Raw genomic sequence first — 21,714 nt, 5'->3', positions numbered from 1 at the left:
TGGATTCCAGTAATGCGACATCACACATCTCTTTCTGCAGATCCCGGTCCTAAAAATGGAACCATTTGTTCACTTAGTGGATTCTCACCTGAGTTCTGAGTTAAATTTTCCAAACAAATCCCTACAGTATTGTTCCCTTCGGGATCAATCGTGGAGCATTGTTATCACCCCAAGAAACTCTCCTAGGTTATATATCAAAGATGCTCGGGAACATTACAAACTCAAAAAAAATGTTGGATAAATGGTGGATGAATGAAAGAAATGTTGCATATTCAAGCCAGATAACCACTTCTACTATGCTTAACCCCAGACATGGGTGAACACCCCCAAACTACAAGGCTTTAGACCACCAATTATTCACAGTTTAAGAAATAAGTGGACATGGAGAATACTAATCACACCAGCACATGCACAGGACCCTTTGATGGCCAGCTGCAACCAATTAAAAGGCTTGTAAATCTATTTCCTAATGCACAGACAGGATGACAACTCTTTGGCATTAAAACAATAGAAACCTGCACAAATTCAATGATACAGCTAGATTCTAACACAAAGGTGGGATGACAGCCCCTCTAATGCTAAACATCAACAACACATGAATAAATGCATAACAGGCATAACCTGGAACAAATAAGAAGTGAAAAATGAGCAATTGACAGCAAAAGAAACTTGTATTAGATGAAAATGAAGACCAGAAGTTGCAGGTCTCACAGAAGTTACAGTCTCTAGAAGTTGAAGCTTACAACAAAATAACATTTATCAACCTCATTACATCTTGTTTTTCAGTATATATGGAGTTTTTCACAAAATTGCTCTGCTGCCCTAAGCGTGGAGGGGTCATAACTGGTCACCAACCACATTTACAATCAGATATGGGCTAGGATAAGTGTGGAGGGGTCGCTGGATCGTGGCCTCCTTCCTTCTTCACGCGCACAAAATAGGCCGAAAACATGGAAAATGCATGAAAATGGATGATGGCCTGCGAATGAACACTGACCGTTGGATCTACAAATAGACGGTGGAGATTGGATCGAAGGGCGTTATTGGGGAAGATGGGCAAAGATAGATCTGGGACGTTGGATCACCGTCGGGCAGATCCGACAGTGATCGGGGGCGGAATATGCGGGGTAGTTAACGTGCAGGAGAACAATGGTTTTGCGGTTGGGTGATTTCCCCGCACCGCCTACGAGGCTGCGGTGGTTTTCATACCGCGGGGCGCGATCAAATAGAAATGCGACACATGGCTGACAGGACAGCGAGGAAAACCACTTTCCCGTGGGTTAACGGACATGCGTTTTGTGGAGCGGGGGCTGCATACATCGTTGGATCTCCGCGGGATGGTCGAACGGTCGACAGATTAAAACACATGTTTTAGTTGATATGATAGGTGAGGGCCCGCGGGTTTATGATTATGGTCATGTGGGTTATAAATGTTAATACTTAAGCACCCGGGGGCTAAACAAATAATGGGTTTATACAAGGTTTTAAATGGGTTATGAGGGTTTTATAAGGTTTTTTAAACATAAACGCCCGAGAGCTAGGAAAACAAGGGTTTTATACCAAAAGAGGGTGTAAAACAGGGATAAAAGGAGTTTAAAGGAGAATAAGGAGGATTCAGGGGGAAAGAGGAAATGGAGGTGTGGAAGCTATAAGGGAATAAGGAAAATGAAGGGAAGGATGAAATAAGCTGCTGCAGACCCTTTGCAACCCAAACCAACACTGTCTGACTTGAGTTTACCCATCAAATGTTGCAAACTACAGCAGAGCTAACACTGGCTCCTTCTGGGGATGAGATCCTCCCTATGGGGTCTCAAGAACCTGCAGATCAATGCCTTTCCAGCTGAAAACATATTAGCCAAAATTCCTAGTGTTCCATTGGGCATGGAGTCTACTGCATCTATACTAAAACTGATAAAAAACACAATATTTACAACTTTTAAGGCCAAAGACCTTAAATCATATAAAATTTCAAAAATCACCCATTAACTGGGCCATCAAAAACAGCTTCTCTTCCCATACTTTTCAGTATGAAGGTGTTGTTCTTTGAATCTGTGAAATGATGAAAGGCCCTGTCCAAAGAGCATCAAATTTCCCATGATTGCCTTTCTTTTCCTTTAGTGCATCCCATTTCAAAACCAAGTCACCAATCTTAAAATTATTTGTTTTTGCCTTCTTGTCAAACGCTTCCTTGATCTTTTTCTGATGTGCTGCAGCCTTTTCAACCAGCTTTTCTCTAATCTGATGTATTTCTACTAAATCAGTGATCCTTTTTGCCATTTCTTCTAACCTCATTCTGTTCTGTTTGAAGGAATTTTGCCACAGGGAGAATTAATTGAATTGGGAATACAACATTAGTGCAATACCAGCTTGAAATGAGAATTTACTGTGGATTTCTTAATGATCACTCTGTCAACCCACAGTGCATACTTGAGCTTTGAATCCCAATTCTTTTTATTGTCCTCTAACAGCTTTTTAATTATCCTGATCAGACTTTTATTAGAGTATTCTGCCAGACCATTTCCTTGTGGATAATATGAGGTGGAATGAACAAGTTTAATACCCATAGAATCACACATTTCTACCAATTCCTTTGCCTTGAAAACTGCTGCATTATCTGTGACCAATTTGTGTGGAAAACCAAATCTGCTGAAGATGTTTTCATTTAAAAAATTCATGACCACATTATGATCAGCCTTCCTTGTAGGGGTTGCCTCAATCCACTTGGTAAAATAATCAGTGGCTACTAATATCCATCTATGCTGGCCACTGGAATGTGGATTGATTTCTCCAATAAAATCCAAGCCCCACTGCTGAAAAGGTCCTTTTGTAATTATTGGTTTTAGGGGCAGGGATTTCAACTGTTGTTTTCATTCAAATCTTTGGCACTTGTCACAAGATTTAACAAAAACAAATACATCAGAAAATAAAGTGGGCCAATAGTACCCAACTCTGAGAATTTTATGGGCTGTAGTTTTCCAATAATGGTGCCCTCTACACATGCTGTTATGAAACTGATGCATAACTTCTTTTGATTGTTCTTTGTCCAGACACCTTAAAAATATTCCAAATGGATCCCTCTAACTGTAGAGCAGATTTTCATTGATGCAATATTTTGCTACCCTAAGTTTTAAAGTTCTAGCTTGACTTCGAGTAAATGTTGAAGGGATTTCTAGCTTCAACAAGAAATTAATTATTCCAGCATACCAATTACAAGAAGCTAGATTCTTGGCCACTGACTGCTTTCTCTGTGGTTCAGTTGTTTCCTCTTCTTCTGCCTAACCATTTTCTGCAATTGTGCATAGGAAATCAATATCCAAAGATCTGCAATTTTCTTCAGCTAATAACTTAGAAAGACCCTGACCTCTGACCAGTTTGGTGGGCTTCAACTCTATATTAAATTCTATCATCTTTGCAATCCACTTTTCCCTTCTTCCATCAACATCAGGCTGTGTTAAGACATATTTTATTGCAGCAGAAGGTACATATGCAATTATCTTTGAATGCAAGATATAAACTCTGAAAGTTTTTAAGGATTTAATAAGAGCATATGCCTGTTTTTCCATAATATCATACTTCAGTTCAGCATCCCTCAAGTTCTTGCTAAAAAATGCTACTGGATGTTCTGAACCTTCTTCATCTGCCTGCAATAAAACAGTTGCAATGGTGTCTTTAGAGGCAAAAGAAAATACATGAAACTCCTTGCTATAATCTGGACTTATTAAAGTGGGAGCCTCCATAATAGCCTTTTTAATAGACTCAAAAGATTGTCTTGATGTATCAGTCCATTTGATTTCTGCCCTTTTCTTCAACATGGAGGTAACATGCTTCACTAATTCAGAAAAATTTGGGATAAACCTCTTGACAAAAATTATTTTTCCCAGAAAGGACTGAATATCTTTCTTGGATCTAGGAACAGACAAAGTCTGTATTGCTTTTACTCTTTCTGGGTCAATCTCAACACCTGCAGCAGACACAATATGTCCTCACAGCTTGCCTTCATTTAAAGCAAATTGTGACTTTTTGGGATTGACTGAAATTCCGAACCTCCTGCACTTCAAGAACACTTTTTTTAAATGCTACAAATGATTTTGATGGTCGCTGGAATAAACTGTTATATCATCAAGATAGATAAGTAAAAATTTATCCTTCTCTCCCACAAATTCTATATCCATAGCTCTCTGAAAGGTGGCTCCAGCATTCATCAATCCAAAAGGCATCTTGGCATACATAAAAGTGCCCCAACGAGTGGTAAACGCAGTCTTCTCTTGATCATCTGGATGCACAACAATCTGATTGAAACCTGAATAACCATCCAAGAAAGACATTACTTTGGCTCCTGAGACCTTTTGCAGCAAATGCTACATCTTTGGTAAGGGATAATTATCTTTCTTTGAGCATTTGTTTAGATTTCTGAAATCAACACATAGTCTGATTTTTCCACTCTTCTTCCTCACCACCACTAGATTGGCCACCCATTTTGAATATCTAAGAGGAACAATGATTTTGGCAGCCAACAATTTTTAATTTCTTTTTCAATTAGAGGAAGAAGCATGGGATTTATTAGTCTCAGCTTTTGTTTGAAAGGAATAGTGTCTTTCTCCAGAGGGATTTTATGCTGAATTATGCTTTTATCATATGTTTTCAGATCACTATACTCCCAGGCAAACACATCAGCAAACTGCCTCATTAAATCGCAATATTCAGCACTTTTATCAGCATGCAAATGAGTGGACAAATTTACATATTTAGGTTGACCTGGACTTCCTATATCATGCTTACAGACTGCATATTGGTCTTCTTTTTGGGCAACTTTGTAAGACACATCATTCTGGTCAAATGGTCTTTCAAAAGGAATTAGACCCTTAGGAATATGATTACTAGGAAGCTGGACAATGTTGTCTTTACCAATTTTATTTCTAAGCTGGGAATGGGGGTTTTCTTCCAAGGCATCATTCTCTTGGTCATTTTGCAATTTAGAAAACTCATCAATGACTTGAAGGAACTTATTTATCTCATCATCATCTTCAAAAACTCTCCAATGGTGGATATTATCAGGCAAGGATGGTCTATATTTCATTTGGACTTCATAAACTAGTTTGGGAGGCCTGGGAGGTATAAATAGACTAGCAGAAACAGCAAGGGAATCAACAAGCTGATTTTGGGCTCTAGGAATGTATGAAATACAGAAATAATCAAAATAATCTCTGGCTCTCCATACCTAATCTCTGTATGCTTTCAGCCTTGCGTTCTTTGCTTGAAATGTTTTATTTATTTGCTGAATTATCAGATCAACATCTCCAAATACCTTTATACTCTTGATTCCTCTGTCTTTTGTTGCATTAAGGCCTAACAGCAGAGCCTCATATTCTGCTATGTTGTTTGTGACCTGGAAAACCAACTTAAAAGACAGCTGAATGCTTTCTTGTTATGGAGATACTAGCACCACCCCTGCTCTTGCAGTCTCCCTGGAACATGCTCCATCAAAGAACATCTCCCAAATTTGATTTCCTTGCTCTTCCTCGGCCTGAACTGCTAGTTTCCTGATTTGCATTGAGGCCTTCTGAGACTCTTTTATTTGGAGAATACATGCTCCAAAATCAATGTCCACTACATATATAGGATGATTTGCAGGATTTTTCTCATCACTAATGATATATGCCAATTGTGCTTCTCTGTACAATCTCCTGCTTTCCCCTCCAAAAACTGGGATAGTGGCATAAGATAGATCATTTTGTAGTGTCCCACCTAGTCTCTTAATCCACCATCTGGACAACAGCATGCCAAACTTAGGAGGGACATCTGCTACCACAATATCCATCATCATACTCTTCATGGGTAGCTGACTTAAGGTAATGTCCAGATCTTTAATCAATCCAAGACATTTGACCTTCCTTGAATCAAAAGAAATTAAATCATGATAGGGGCTAGTGATATCAAGGCCTAACTCTTCCATGACAGCTTTAGGCATCAAATTATGGCTGGCCCCTGTGTCTAGTAGGCAATTGTGGAGGATTTTGTCATGAATGGTCAATGAAACATAAAAATATGGAGAATTATTATCAGTAGGTTCTATCATGGGGCTAAGCACAGTGGCAGGATTGTCATCTTGCAAATTAACAGAGTCAGTGGAGGTTTGTTTGGTTTCTAGCTCAAGGGCTTCAAGGATAGGCTTTCTAAATACTTCACTCTTCACCAACTCAACCAGAGGCATAGCTATTTTCAATTTATGAACTTCTGACTCAAAGCTGAAAGAAGAAGATGACTTATCAGAACTTTTTACCTCTTGAACTGAAGCTTTGAGGATGACTGGATCAGCTACTGGTCTTCTCTGCTTGATATTCTGTGGTTCTATTTGGACAACAGCGCTTTGTGCAGGATTCTATTTGACATTTCTTTCATTTGACCTCAAATTGTACCTTTGCTGTTGTTCAGCAGTTTGTAGGACAGCTTCTCTATCCCACTGCTGACTATTTTGTTCTTGTAGCAATGATTCTTCATAAGCAGCCAATGTCAAAAAGGCAACACTGCCTTTATCTTCCATGCAATGAATTTCATCCTCATCTTCTTCAAATTGTTCCTCCTCCATGACTACATTTTGAAAGGGAGCTTTAACTTTCCATTCTTTTTTTTATTCTTCACCCCTTTGCATAATTTGTAACTGCTCATTTGTTCTTCTGAAAGGATTTGGGTTTCTTGGAGCAAATGAGTTCTGCTGCCTTGTTTTTGTTGAATTCTGCTCAACCTTTAGCTTAGAAATTTCAGCAGCCAATGACTCTATCATCTTAGTCATTTTATCTAATTTTGGCTCTGAAGATGAACTAGAAGAGGTAGAAACCTGGCCTCTCTGCCTCCTTCTATCAGCTTGACCTTTTAGCTTTTTTGCAGCCATAATATTAGGTTCCACCTCTAGTGCTGCATCCTACATATCAGCTAGGGTGGCACATCTTCTTTCTCTCAATAACAGGCAGAAATCATAGTCAAAATCATTGGCATAAGTGAGTTTGGCAGAGGTGGGGGTAGGCTTTACCTCAGCTGGTATCTTGCTATACATTTGATTGAATCTTTTATTGAAATCAGGCAAAGATTCACCATTTTCCCTCTTCAGATTACCAAACTCAGTATGATAATATAGCAGGTCCTTTTTATCTCCCCATTTCTTCAAAAATGCATCAATATCTATTATATATCTCTGGGGTAATTCTCTAAACCACTTCCTAGCCTCTCCATCAAGGCTTTGGACAAAAACTCTCATCCACACATCATTTTCACTTATATCTAAATTATCAGCATAACTGTAAAAAGCTACAAGATATTCTTCTGTTGTTACTCCCTCTATGCCAGTGAATTTAGGCATATATTTCTGATATCCACCCACAGGCATAGGATTTAAAGGGATGGGCAAGACTAAAGGTCCATATCTAGCAGCAACAATTCTTTCTATCCTTGTAGGTGCTTGCTGTCCTGCCATGATTGGAATATGTGGAAGAATACTGGTTGCTTGAATAGTAGGAAGTAATGTGATTGATGGCAGAGATAAAGGGATGTTTTGGACTGAATGGGAAGCTTTCTTTGGACTGAGATTCAAAGGGGAACTAACTGACAAAGGGGTTGAATTGATCTCTGAAGGAATTTCTTGATTAACAATGTTGGGTTCTAAATCTTCATACTGTATTTCTTCAGCTACAACTTTATCTTTCAGAGATGAATGAGACTTCTTAGGCTTACCTGATCCTGATGCCCCTTTCTGTGAAGATTTCTTCGATTTAACAGTCCTTTCAGGGTCAAGCACTAGTTCAGCTGGTGCTTTTTGAGGATTTCTTCGAGTGTGTCTCACAAACTGAGCCAAAACTTCAATGTGGAGTCACCAAAGGATGGTCTTCCCCCAGTGGAGTCGCCAGATAGATGATTACAACCAAATTACTGTGTTCAAACCTTGTCTATCATCAAAGCTTGAAGCTGTGTCATTCTCCCAGGGAAGCTGAGCTTCAATTCTCCTCTCCCCTGCAACGGAACCAATTTATGTTATCACCCCAAGAAACTCTCCTAGGTTGTATATCAGAGATGCTCGAGAACATTACAAACTCAACAAAAAAGTTGGATAAATGGTGGATGAATGAAAGAAATGCTGCATATTCAAGCCAGATAACCACTTCTACTATGCTTAACCCCAAACATGGATGAACACCCCCAGACTACAAGGCTTTAGACCACCAATTACTCACAGTTTAAGAAATAAGTGGACATGGAGAATACTAATCACACCAACAGATGCACAAGACCCTGTGATGGCCAGATGCAACCAAATGGACAATGGCCTACGAATGAATACTGACTGTTGGATTTGACAAATAGACGGTGGAGATTGGATCGGAGGGCGTTATCGGGGAAGACGGGCGGAGACAGATCTGGGCCGTTGGATCATCATCGGGCAGATCCGACGGTGATCGGGGGTAGAAGATACAGGGTAGTTAACGTGCAGGAGAATAGTGGTTTTGCGGTCGGGCGGTTTCCCCGCACTGCCTATAGGGCTGGGGTGGTTTTCATACCACGGGGCACGATCAAATAGAAATGCGACACGTGGCTGACAGGACAGTGGGGAAAACCACTTTCCTGTGGGTTAACGGACATGCGGTTTCATGGAGCGGGGGCTGCATACATCGTTGGATCTCCGTGGGCTGATTGGATAGTCGACAGATTAAAACACGTGTTTTAGTTGATATGAAAAGGGAGTTCCCGCGAGTTTATGATTATGGTCATGTGGGTTATAAATGTTAATACCTAAGCACCCAGGGGCTAAACAAATAATGGGTTTATACAAGGTTTTAAACGGGTTATGAAGGTTTTATAAGGTTTTTTAAACATAAACGCCCGAGAGCTAGGAAAACAAGGGTTTTATACCAAAAGAGGGTGTAAAACAGGGATAAAAGGGGTTTAAAGGAGAATAAGGAGGATTCAAGGGGAAAAAGGAAATGGAGGTGTGGGAGCTATAAGGGAATAAGGAAAATGAAAGGGAAAGATGAAATAAGCTGCTGAAAACCCTTTGCAACCCAAACCAACACTGCCTGACCTGATTTTACCCATCAAATGTTGCAAACTGCAGCAGAGCTAACAAGCACAAACTGAAGTCTCGCCCGAAGCAGTATGGGGGGATGTTGGAACCAAGTTTCCAAACCCAGAGATGGTTATGATGTCGTTTTGTACCCTTTGTCTGCTTTCATGCAGATCAATAAGCCCTTGACTATTATCGATATAACTTCCTCTTACTAGCCTCTAGACCTTTGCGAAGGTATATGACTGTCTTTCACAGACCCTAAATAGGCGAATCAACCACTTTCACACATCTGTAATCACTCCTAAGTTTGATATTACCCAAATCGACTTAAGTGTCTGATATATTTATCATGCATTAAGATACTCTTTGCGAAAACAGATATTATTACTTGCGTTCATATAACAATGTAAAACATACATATTTCCACATCAATACAACATTAAATCATAAACCCATTATTCATCATAACATAAAATAATTCATTCATAACAAAATTAAAGGAATAAACACAGATATTTCCAAAACAGTCTCTTTATTAACGCTTCAGATTTTCTTACAGACTCAAAACTACCCTACGCACTTAGCTGCAGGGGTCTACGCACTCAGTTGTGGACTCTACTCTAGGCCTCTACGCACACCATTGCATAGCCTCTCTTCTACTCTAAGACTCTTTTCTCTTAGCTCCCATTGACCCATTACATTCATTCTTCGCTAAGACCCCCTTGCCCTAGACTCTCTACGACTCTCCTTTTTATACAATCCCATGGTCCATGGACCATGGGTAGGTCTACTAAAGCTGACACAACTTACATAAACAAAGGGTAAGCCCTTTTATGACATTTTACATCTACACACTCTATGATCACAACTTGCAGAGACTTTACACTTTACATAGCAAAAACTTGGGCTTTCTTCCCCAAAAATTGAGCTTTTGTCCCAAAATTAACTTTAGGGGACCTTGTCCCAACAATCACCAAGTTCCAATAGAGCCCACAGATGTATGGAAGCCCGCCTTCAAATCCAAGGAAGGTCATTTTGAATGGTTGGTCATGCCCTTTAGGTTCACAAATTCCCCTGCTACTTTTATGAGGCTGATGGATGACATCTTGCGACCCTTCACCAAATTTTTCATGGTTTTTTATCACAGATGAGAAAGGCACGTATGTGGATCCAACTAAGATCCAAGTCATTCGGGATGAGCTAGCCTCAACCACTCTAATACAACTTCACAACCTTTTGGGCCTTGTAAATTTTTATCAGAGGTTCGTCTTGGGATTCTCCCATATCACTTGCCCTTTGATTCAAATTACTAACAGTGGAGAAAAAACAAAGTTTTCATGGTCTGACTCCCAACATAAGGCATTCATTGAGCTGAATCACTGCCTCTGCTCTGCCCCTGTACTCACATTGCCAGGCCTGCAACAACCATTTGAAATTGAGACAAATGCCTCCAACTATGTTATTGGTATGGTCCTTACCCAACATGGGCATCCAATGGCCTATTGTTGGGTCTTGAAAATGTCATTCATTTCCATTACACTTTCACTATTATGTCCATTATATCACCTCCATTTCACTACTATGTCACTACATTCAGCCCACTTTCATTATCATTGGGCCACATTTATGTTTTTCCAAACTTTATTAATTCTTAGCCTTTTTAAGTGAATTTGTGGTTAAAAATTAGAAAATAATGTGCATATGCTTATACCTAACAAGTGGGTTGAGATTGTTGACATGTGTAGGTCAAAATGAGGCTTCTAAAAGACCTTTATGTGGCACCCTAAGGCCAAATTCGAATTTGAGTGGAGAGAATCATAGGATCATGAGAATATGTGTCACATCTCCTAATTGTATTTAAACTCTAAGAAAACATGTGTCTTATCAGTTCCTATTTTGATTAGGACTTTAGAGGTAGAGGGAGAGATTCATGGACTCTCATTAATGAGATGGCTTCTCATATTTTTGTATAAATAGGAGATCTCTCTCTTTCGTTTGGGAGCTTAGATTTTTAGTTCTTAAGCTTATAGATTTTTGGTAGCTCTTTAGCTTGGAGCTTGTAGTTCTTCTTTGATGGCTTTGGAAAGCTTTGGAGAGCTTTGTTGTACTTTGTAATTTTGAAGAATTTGAATAAAGCTTTGATGTTCTCAACATGGAAGGAGATGTGAAGTAGATGTCATGGAGCACATTAGAATGTAAGGTAGAGTAGATTTTGTTTTGAAGTTTTGCTTTGATTTCATTCAAGTATGTCATTTTATTGCTTTCAAGTTTGATAGTTTAGATTTTCCATTCATGCAATTTTAATTCATGCAAGTGTGTTCAACCGGTTGATTGTAGATTTATCTAACTGTGTAATTTATGCTTGATAAAATATTCCAATAAAGTAGTCTTCCTATTTTCCGATTGGTGAATTGGAGCATAAAGAACACAGTAGATTAGTTTTTCTTTACATTTTCTTGCTTTCGTTTGATTGTAGATTTATCTAACTGTGTAATTTATGCTTGACAAAATATTCCAAGAAAGTAGTCTTCCTATTTTCCGATTGGTGAATTGGAGCATAGAGAACACAGTAGATTAGTTTTTCTTTACATGTTCTTGCTTTCGGTTGATTGTAGATTTATCTAACTGTGTAATTTATGCTTGACAAAATATTCCAAGAAAGTAGTCTTCCTATTTTCCGATTGGTGAATTGGAGCATAGAGAACACAGTAGATTAGTTTTTCTTTACATGTTCTTGCTTTTTGCTTAGTAGGATACTCATTACATAAGTTCATGTCTCATTGAGTCTTTTTAGTTCCTTAAGAACGAAATTGGCGATATGTGAAGTTATGAATGGGACTTGATTTGTTTTTCTTTCTTTCTGCTTATTGTAGTCTTTCGTTCTCTCATGATTATATGATGATGTTTCTAAAGCCAACATTGGCGGAATGTTATGATTATGAATGAGATGACTTGCTTTCCATTAGTATAGCATTAGATAGTTTAGTGTCATTCTCTCATCCCATATAATGATGTTTTTAGAGCCTGCATTGGCGGAATGTTGTGATTATGAATGAGATTATTGACTTGCCTTTCATTAGTTTAAGAGTAGTTTCAAGTTTTGATTAGATTAATTTAACTATTCAAAGTTTTGATTTGTTTCATTTTCTCTTTTCTTTAGAAATTAGATTCTAACATAAGAAACAAAACCCCAAAAAAACAACATAAACTATAAAACAACGAAGTAAGGAAAAAGGTTAACTAAGCACATATGGTGCACCACACTTCATTAGTTTACGATACCTGGATTGATAATTTATGTAGAGAAATTTTGGACACGAAATTGACTAGACACCTATCATAGTGAGGAAATTTCCGATACAATTGGAAGTACCCACATATGACAAAGAGGTGTCTTTTATCATGCAGGCTTGCCAATAATGGAAATATTACATTCTGGGGAAGGAGATAGTCACCCACATCAATCACTAACCTCTTTAGTTTATACAAACACAAGGGAATTTTCATATTGATTTCCATCATAAGTGGTCTACATATTTACAACAATTCCACTTGAAAATTAAATACACAAAGGGAAGCACCAATCATGTTGCAGATTGCATCAGTTGGCCCCCAATTGTATCACTAGCTACTGTTTTCAACTCTTATGGACATGAGACCTCTAGATGGCTGCAACTACAACAAAAATGATCCAGAGTTTTCCACCACATACAAGATGCTAGTGGATGGCAAGAAAGTTCCATACTTCCACCTCGAGGACGCATTATTAGGCTACCTAGGCCACCTTTTTGTTCCTTCAATCGAGTGTGCGAAGATGATTTTGGAGGCGCACTACAATTGGGTATTAGGACACTTTGGTGTCTATAAATTTTTTGTTGTACTACAAAAGTATTTTTATTGTCCCAAACTATAACAGGATGTTGGAAAATATATCAGATCCTGCATTGTCTGCACCATTGCCAAGCCAACCATCAAGAAGCAAGGTCTGTACACTCCTTTTCCTACTCCCAACCAGCCCTGGGAATATATCTCCATGGACTATCTATTTAGCCTCCCTTCTACCAAGCATTGTAATGACTGCGTATTTTTGGTTGTAGATAGATTTTTTGAGATGGCTATATTGGTGGCTCGCAAGAATAGTATCACCAATCTCACCAAGTCGACTACATTTCATCCCCAGACTAATGGTCAGACAAAGGTCGTCAATAGGATGATAGTGCACATACTTCGCATGTAAGACTCCAAGAATCCACGAACCTCGGATGAGATCCTTCCCTATGTGTAGCACAACTATAACAGAGCTCTCCATAGGTTGACTGGTCACAGTCCCTTTGAATTGGGTTTGGAATTTCAAAAGTTGCATTCGATTGATGTTTCCATGCCTCATGTGACTACACAGATTGAATCCACACATGTACAGTATGAGACTGATAAAGAAAATACGTTTATTAAATGCATCCAACACATTTTCCAGTAGGTTCACGACATCTTGGAGAAGTCCAATACAAAGTACGACCAACGCCATGACCAACATCCGGTGCCACATAAGTTTCAGGTGGGCAACAAAGTTGGGTTGCATTTACAAAAAGAATGGCTTATCGGAGCCCATTGGAAGATCTGACCACTCTGATATGGGCCTTACACCATCACCAAGGATGTGGGTGAAAATTCTTTTGATTTCAACATTTCCCCATTCCTTGGCCTGTACTCAATGTTCAATGTGGATTGCCTTCGGCCATACTTTCCATCATTTCTTGACACATCAAACATTATAGAACAACTAACACCAACAAATCTCAACTAAGACTAAATGGAATAGGCTACAACTGATCAGATTGTGGACACACAGATAAATACCACTCGCCATCAGAAGATCTAATTGTATCGGCTTGTCAAATCTGCCCAACTTCTGCACCAAGGCAAGTGGCTCACGAGGGACCAAGTTTAGCATAAGTTTTCCCATCTCATGGAGGCACTCAACGCAATGGGGACCATTTCTTCTTAAGGGCGGAGGACTGATCCAGGTGGATGTTGGTAGCCACCTTCCTATTTCACTTGGATCCCCATCGTTGTCACTTTTAGTTTCATTAATTATAACACAACTTACTATTTTTGGCAGTTTTTTGGGTCCTAAATTTATGGAGTCATTTTGAGGGCCTAAAAGATGTTTTTTGGGAAAACAAAGAGACTGAAAAAGTGCAAATCTAATTTACTATGCTATTTTCGTTCTTCTCTTGGAGATCCTCAAAATGAGGTACTATGATGGCCAAACGGAGATTGTATGCCAATGTTACGGCCTCAAGAAGATGACGTTCCAACTAACCCCAACAGGGCCCACAATTTTTTGTCACCTCATCTCCTAGGGTTAGGTTTTTGGATGTTGAGGGTTTCCCATTGCTTCTTAATGATAAAAATGCCTTCGATCCTTATTGTAACACAGTTCAAAAGGCATGTAGCCACCACATCTCTTCTCAGAGATAAACTACCATCGCCCGAGCGTATCTATTTCCATTCTGCATGTAAACAATTTTCAGTACTTTGTTATTAACGAATTGAAGTTATGTTTTCATTGTATCTCTATGTTTCTATTTATATCTGTATTTCATTTTGTTCCCTCATAAAACCAGATGAGTTTCATATCTGGATCACGCTCATAATCAAGGTGTGTGTTGTCCTTTCCTAATTTTGTAGGATCTTCATGACCAGGAGGCCCATTGTTGTCTATACCTGAAATATCTTTGTAGATGTTGATAATATTGTCAAAATCGATCCCAGGGGAAATTTTTCAATCTTTGTCTTTTTCCAGATTTGTACCATTTTCATAATCAATAATTTTCCCCAAATTCATGTCATATTCACAATCAACGGGTGCACTAGCTATGGAAATTGAAGTTGGCATTCCATATTCCAGTTGTTGGTTGGAAAATCTATCACAACCACTATCTATTGACTTCAAATATTCCATGACAATGTTGGCACTATTACCAATTTTTGGATGCAAAGAAATTTGTCCATTTAATGACTTTTCTAAACCTGTAGTTTTGATACTCGCAACGTTCAAGGAATCATCCAATAAATATCTCTCACCTTCATTCATTTCCTTATTTTTGGGAGGATATAACCATGTCCATGATTTTTCCTTTGCCTCACTTCCTCTTGTATCTTGATTTTCAGGCTTGAGCTTATCATCAATATCATTTGATTTGCATTTCTCACAATTATTCTAGAAGTCATTCCATTTCCTTATACTTACCTTCTATTGTACGCTCTTAGCATCAGGTCCAAGTGATGAATTTATAAAGTACTTAGGAGTTTCTTAATTTCTTGCATTATATTCTCTTCATAAGGGCTTTTAGGGGCCATAACCCCCAAACTTCCTTCAGATAACATGCAACTACAAGCTTCACCTTTTCATCTTTATGCCTCCATAGTTTGTATTCATCCAAGTTTGTCACTGTAGGAATCTAACTACTAGAGCTAGTTGATAAGGTGGTTATTCCACCATTTGTAGTTGTCGTGCCACCTCTTCCAACGAACGAATAAGGATATCTTTGGATGGAGAGGAGAGTTGATCACCTTCTCTAAAATGTTCTCTTTTTATCATCATATTATTATCCTAATTTGTAAAGTGATGGTCCCTCACCCAAATAGTCTAGATTCCATTGCTAATCTCCAACTTGGGAGGATTTCTGCTCTAATATGATTGTAATGATCTAGGGTAATATTTCCCAATATTTTCCTTAAAAACTAAATTTTTTGCAGTAAAAAATTATTCCTTTTGAACAAAATCAATTATTCAATACAATGATATAATTGCAATAAGCAGTGTTAGCTCCAATAGTGTATTAAGTCAAATAGTATAAATTGATTGTTCCATCAAGCAGTGTAATCCACATACAACAAACAAATTTTCCAAATAGATCCTACTAATTTAATAGAATAACAAAGATATGAACTCTATAGGTAGACCTTTACAAACATTATGTGAATCCCAGCGCTTGATCGTGTCTTTGTTCTGCCTTGGAAACTCACAGTTTATTAATTGTGCTACGTAGAACCCTCGCACTTCCTAATTTCTCTTCCACACTATTACAAAAACTTGGACCTATGAAGCAAACCTCCTTAGTGTCTACTTATAAGATCTCACTTAGCTACATGGGACTCAGATCATAATCTAAAATCCATCTAAATTCTATGTGATTGGATTTCTTGAGGAGACTCGATACAACTTAGAATCCCTTCATACATGATTTCAATTGGCCTCAAGGTATGTAGCCTGGTTAGATTGATTACATGAACGCATCTATCCATGTTAGGCTTCAAAGGATGCGACTTTTTGAGAAATAATACTCCTATTCACCCAGAATAACTTTGTATGGTTTCAGTCTCGTTTCCTTCAACTTTCGATAGGCCTTGATCACATATAGATCTGCGGGAGTTTTAGGAGGATGCTCAATCTATCTACCATCAAAATCATTTAGAAACCCTAACTTCTAACAAAATTTCTTTAGGAATTTCATTTTTCACATAAGGAAACGATTTTACAGAATTCCTTTGACATTTCTTGGTTTTTTCCTTTGTTTAGCCTCAGGGTTCTAGTTTGCGATAGGAGAAATGTTATTTTTACTATAGAGAAATTTGCAAAGCCACAAAGTAGGTATGTTCCAGTACTTCATTTTATTTTCCCTCCAACCAAATTCGCTTGCCATCAAGAATGAATTTGAATTATCTTGCTTCAATTTTTACCAAAAAAAGAATTTTATTGACTTGGAGGCTTTCCTCAGACCAATAATCTTATAATAACCCTGTGCTAGAACAAGTAGAAAAATAAGAAAAATAAAGGGAAATCAAATTTATCAACTAGAGTGTCCACATGGGGTAGATCAAGCGGCAAAGGCCGTGGAAATGAAGTCTCACCGAACCGGAAGTCTTGGGTTCAAATCTTGGGCTACCCTGCTCCCGTAGAGGGGTACATAATGGACATGTAAATCGGAGAGTCCCACCCCAGCCTTACAAAAAAAAAAAAAAAATTATCAACTAGAGTGGAATCTTTCCGACAGGTAAAAAAGAGTCTTAAAACCCTCAGAGCCTCAGGGTTAAGAAAACACTCATATCATTAAATTTTAATAAGTTACGGTAAAACAAGTTTCATGCTTAAAAACTTTTTCCATTGTGATAGGGGAGGGACGCCATTACTTGTGTGCCCTCCCCTCCACCTTGCCTACACCCACATGAACATCACATGACCTTGTACGACACGTGTCTGACGTGGACTGCCACATGTTGTGCAGCATGTCAGCCCTTCAAAACTCATTTGCTGACCTTCTGCCTGATTGTTTCCTCCTTTTTTCTGTGATGTGTGGTTTGCCTCTTGTTTTTCTGTTCGGGTTCGATGTTTGGGTGAACACCTCCGTCGACGATGGCGCAGGACGACTCCATTACCTGTGCGCTTCGTCTTCCATGGTTGAGCTAATGTCCGCCATTGTTTGCTTGCACGAATCCATGGTTGGAACAGGGTTTCTGTTGTTCTTGTGGTTTTCTGCCTACAATTGTTGTTCATTCTGGACCGCCGGTGGTTTAGGGTTTCCTTGGTGGTTGTTTCATTCACACGACCTATTGTTTGGGGAGGAGCCAGTACCAATTTCAGCCAGTTCGAGGTCGAAGGTTGCATTTATAGGTAATTGCAAGTTTTTTTGGTTTTTGTTTGTTTTTTTTGGTTTTTTTGTTTCTCCATTTGCTAATTTCCAACTTGTTGCAGGTGTGGCGAGCTCTGGAGAAGGTCTGGCGAAGGTGTGGTGAGCTCTGGACTTGGACATGGCTTCTATCCGGTAGGATTTTAATCCTACCAGCCATTGCTGATGTGTTTTTCAACACCTCACCTTGTGTTTTTCAACACCTCACCTTGTTTATTGGAATTTTTGTTAAATTTTCACTTGGAGTTTCAGGCAGGTTTTGGGTTTTGTAGGTTAGGGGTTTTGTTTTGAGGGTTTAGGGTTTTGCAGGTTAGGGTTTTAGGGTTTTGTTTGCAGGGTTAAAACCGGTTAGATCTTTCCTTGAAGCATTCATATCTAGGGTTTTGATAATAATTGTTGGAGAATGATTCAAGGAAAAAATATCTCTGTTCGAAATTCAAATTTTTTTGGGCAAAATTCTAAATTTTTTAAGCCTTGAAACAACCCAGAAAAGCTCCTCAACACCTCATCCACTCAAGCCTTCTACTACTCCTCTTTACAGCGGCTTACCTCCTCTTCTCCGTTGCCTGTAGCAGCTTCCCTTCCATCTACTTCAGCCCCTACCTTTCTTCTTCCTCCATCTCCTTGTCGCTGTCCCTTCCTCCTTCTACCTATTCCTGCCTTCAACCCTGTCGTAGCCTTGCCTTAGCCTTGCAACAAGCTTCATTCTCTCCACGCTGCCTCCTTCTCGCCTTAAAGCTGCTTGTAGCATCCTCTTTCCCTTGCCGCTGTCCCTTAAGCCTCACTGTTGTAATTTCAGTACCAAAGCTGTCATATCAGTTATTTAAGAAGGGTTGTTAAGCCTTTGACTTTTGCTTTCTATCATCCTTCTTGACTGCAATGAATAATTAGATATGAAGCATATTGCTATTGTAACTTAATAAATACCATAAGACAATAATAATAAGCCTAAGACCATTGTAAGAGGATAATAAAGTCATATGTTTTTCTATTGGTGACGTTCCAAGTGTTTTTCTAAGGTCTGGTATATGTTTTCTGATATCTGAAATATGCTTTTCGGGATCTGGTGTACTTGTTTCAGTAGGAAGAAATCAATTTGATAAGGTTTAATATCCATAAGAAATCACTTATCAGTCTTCGGAGCATCATTTTGAAGCTAATGGCGAAGTATTAAGTGATTTATTTTGTGAAATATTGTTCATCTTTGCGGTGGAAAAAGAAGCCCCAAGACATAATATGAATTGACATAACAATTTCAAAAGGGGAATAAGTATCTGAGTTATCATTGTAGCATCTTTTGTGGACTGATATTATCTCTCTTAAATATTTCAGAGGTTGGTGTATTTCTTGAGCCATTGGTTTCAGGTATAACTATTATGTTTGCATCCATTGGGTGGCAGACTTCATTGGTTTCTCTTTTTGTCTTTCTTATTCGAGCATTGCATGTTTGCATCTCATCTCATTGCAAAACATTACATTGACATTCTGATTTGTATTTTTCATATAACACAACATGTTCTAGCTACTCTTTGGGAATATTAACTCTTGCATAATATATCCTTCCTATACTTATCATCGTTCCTTACAAAATTGTTGCATTATTAAAGTAGAGAATGAATCTTATAGAAGTCAGATCTAAAATTAACATAACGGTGACTTTTGTGCATGGCTTTTACTTTCTAAATTAGCTACTTTCAATTGAGGGTTGCTAACATTTACTTTTCCTTCCACACCATCATCTTGAAGAGAGGCTTGTGGATGTGAATGAACTTAGTAAGCATGTCGATTAGTGATTTTGAGATTGTGTGGATGTGGATGATTGCTTCAGCTTTCCTCATCATTTGAAAAAATTGACAGATCCCAAGCAGTTCAGTAGGTATTTGTCCTCTTTAATCTATCTTTCGTCGAGGCAAAGGTCAAATTATAGTAAGGGACCTAGAAGGATATGAGACATGGAACCTAACTGGATGGTTTCTTCTTGTTGATGATTACTTCCTCATCATCTAAAAGAACTGCTAGATCTGAAGCATTTCAGGCATCATCCTACTCTTACACATCGTCACCCCTAGCTTCCTTTTTAGTTTCCCTTTATGTTGTTGCAATGGACAATGGCACTATCTAGGTGTATGAAGGATCACATCCATATATCCTCCCTCTCATTCTCTTAGCTCTAGATGGTGAATTTATTATGCCATGTCCTTCCTCTTCCTTTTCAAATTCATTTTCAATCGATGCTTGCATTTATTTTAGTCATAGCTCTATTAGTTATCCTATGGCTTTTGATGTATTATGCAAAGAAACCTCCTCTTCCTTATCTGCAAAACTTTCCTCTCATTCGGTCCCTGCTATTTTCCCTTTTTCTCTCACCACTGCAATAGATAGGCAGGTCAGGACTTGATCCTTGTTTAGATTTTTAACCAGGACAAACTATATTTCTTCCACTGTAATAAATAGTCTTTCAATGTTATTAATCAATTTTTTATAAACATTTGTGCTTAGCTCGCAAACAAAACTGCTTTACAACCAACCAAGCTGTTGTTGGCTTTTCAATGTAGTGAATGCATAGAACCATAATGTTGTTAGCATTTCAAAGCAATAAAACAACCTAGGTTAAAGCATTTCTTCCACTATAATAAATAGTATTTCAATGTTATTAATCAATTTTTTATAAACATTTGTGCTTAGCTCATAAACAAAACTGCGTTACAACCAACCAAGCTGTTGTTGGATTTTCAATGTAGTGAATGCATAGAACCATAATGTTGTTAGTGTTTCAAAGCAATAAAACAACCTAGGTTAAAGCATTTCTTCCACTGTAATAAATAGTCTTTCAATGTTATTAATCAATTTTTTATAAATATTTGTGTTTAGCTCACAAATAAAACTACTTTACAACCAACCAAGTTGTTGTTGGATTTTCAATGTAGTGAATGCATAGAACCATAATGTTGTTAGCGTTTCAAAGCAATAAAACAACCTAGGTTGTAAGCCAAAATGTTTCTGTGACAAGAAAAAGACACAATCCATCCAAAATCCACATCATAATGTGGTTACAACCAAAAACATATGACACCCCTATTATTTATGACCCTAATAATCTTGTAAGATTTCTACATTATAATAGACTATAGATTTTCCTTCTAAAATGGATTTTGGCTACAATGTCACACACATTATGAAATAAAACAACCTAGGTTGTAAGCCAAAATGTTTCTGTGACAAGAAAAAGATACAATCCATCCAAAATCCACATCATAATGTGGTTACAACCAAAAACATATGACACCCCTATTCTTTATGGCCCTGGGAATCTTGAGTGCCAAAACTCCCCGAGTTACCTTCTTGAGCCAGGTAGGTTGGCCTACCTATCAAGGGTTGATTAGGAAATGGTTGATTGCTACCATATGATTGAATCCAATTTGCAGCTTCCAACCGTGGAGGTATTGAGTACCCATACCTCACATTTGCACTACTGCCCCTACATTAAGTGGAGGTGTGTAATGAGCATACATAGAATTGACACCAACTCTGGTAGGAACAAGGAAAGTGGGTAAACCCTCAATTTGATAGTGAGGCACTTGAATGTTTATGAGATCTTAGAATAATGCTGTATTATCTGCAATGGAGTCCAATGAGTTTGAAATAATCCTGGTTTCATCAGCTATTCTTGTATCATTGTCAACCATATTGATCATCCCTTGTTCCTTTTCAAGCATTTGTTGTGCCTTTATTTTTTCCTTTTCCTGTCTTGCCATTTGTTTTTGTTGGTCCTTAACTTGCCTTGCTTTATCTCTTTCAATCCTTTCATCTGCTCGACGTTGCGTTGCAACAATCCTTGCTTCCTTCTTCTCCTTGACTATATCCTTCTTTTTCTGTTGTAATTCTTGCATTTCAAATTTCTTTTTTTTCAGACTCAACTAACAGGTTTATATAGTCCTATAAGGTGAGTAACTGTGAGCTTTATCCCAG

This window comes from Pinus tabuliformis, chromosome 2_2 (genome assembly GCF_031772625.1).
Source record: "Pinus tabuliformis cultivar Carrire ecotype Pingquan chromosome 2_2, CPIR1, whole genome shotgun sequence".
NCBI classification, from domain to species: domain Eukaryota; kingdom Viridiplantae; phylum Streptophyta; class Pinopsida; order Pinales; family Pinaceae; genus Pinus; species Pinus tabuliformis.
The sequence above is the reverse complement of the archived record's forward strand: the minus strand, read 5'-3'. Positions refer to the sequence as shown.